This window comes from Octopus bimaculoides, chromosome 8 (genome assembly GCF_001194135.2).
Source record: "Octopus bimaculoides isolate UCB-OBI-ISO-001 chromosome 8, ASM119413v2, whole genome shotgun sequence".
Taxonomy (NCBI): Eukaryota; Metazoa; Mollusca; class Cephalopoda; order Octopoda; family Octopodidae; genus Octopus; species Octopus bimaculoides.
In genome coordinates, this window is record NC_068988.1 from 5,806,511 (window position 1) to 5,808,092 (window position 1,582).

Genomic DNA, 1,582 nt, shown 5'->3' on the forward strand with positions numbered 1-1,582 from the left:
GATTGGTACAGGATATGTTAAGAAATTGCGCAAACTGGCACTAAAAAACGGAAGAGCATGATCAATAATGAGGTAAATAATGACCGATAAGATCACAGTTATGTATAGTGCTTTATAGGAGTATGTAAAGTGACTATTATAGAATTTTCTATCTTCTATACTTGTAAGTTGGTTGAATGCTTCAACTAATTGTTTGTCATTAGATTCACAGAAGATTTCAGTTAAACAACCGATAGAAAGGAAGCTTTGGAAAAAAATGATATAAATATATACAAATAATTCATCAGGTGAGATACCTTCCAGTTGTGTTATACCGACAATGCAGCGAATGGGGTTTACGATCAAATATAAGCAAAACAATAAATAAAAGCCATAAAAACAAATGGTTTTAAATTGCGGTGGTTTCAGTTGTGATATATTTATAATTGATTTTCTGATAATATTCATTTTCCGATAAAATTCCATCATTTTTATGAATTGCGTTTCATTTGATTTCCTATTTTCTCCAATTTCGTCACCTTCAAAAATAGACGGCATATCGACCACAGATATCGGTGAAATAGAAGACGCGAGATTTTTCTTTTTCTTTTTTTTCCCCTTTTTTTGTCCTTTGTAAAGCTATTAAATCTTCTACGTGGTTTAGTGTGCTTGATTGTTATACTAGTTATATAATCCGTTATACTAAACGACTTTCTAACTAATGTAGTAATTATGAACGCTTCGTATGTATTGGCCTAGTATTCTATACGTGTGTGTTTCATGGAAAGAATTGAGACATTCATTTTCAGTTTTCAAAGAATCTCATAAATTTACACTGGTATATGGATGTTAAGCGGTTTGTATATGAGCGTAATATGTGATGTTTTATATCTGTAGAATATCTCCTTTACATATAAAAATGACATACATGTTTCGACACAAGTAAACTGGTTCTGCTCTAATGTGCAATGTAATTGTCAACTGAATCTGTAGCAGCCCGTGTTTTTATATAAGCTCAATCATGCTATCAGTATTAGTTTTCCTTTGAAGCCACATTGATTTCTTCTGAGTCAATTAGTTCGTCCCTATTGCGTAGGCTTCAGCTAGTTTCTCTTACATAAAGCCTTAATTCAAAATGTATCCTAGTGTCTTATATAAGCAAATAAATATATTATTGTTGTATCATACACATGTTTAACTTTCTCATCAACATATTCGCTTATATTGAAACGGCAAGAATAATCAATACGCAATCGTTAATTTAACAACGGGAATGCTCTCGTTCGTTACTTTAAATTGGACAGGAATATGAAACATGTATGGGTGTGGCTATGTGTGTGTGTGTGTGTTTACATCTGTATGCATATACGTATCTTTTGTCTTTTAGTTGTTTCATTCTGTAGCCTATGGCCATGCTGGGGCACCGCCTTGAATTTGTAGTCGAATGAATCAATCTCAGTTCTTATTTTGTAAGCCTGGTACTTATTCTATCGGTCTTTTTGCCGAACTGTTAAGTTACGTGGATGCAAACACACGAACACCAGTTGTTACGTGGTAATGGGAAAAACAAACACAGACACAAACACACACACACACACACACA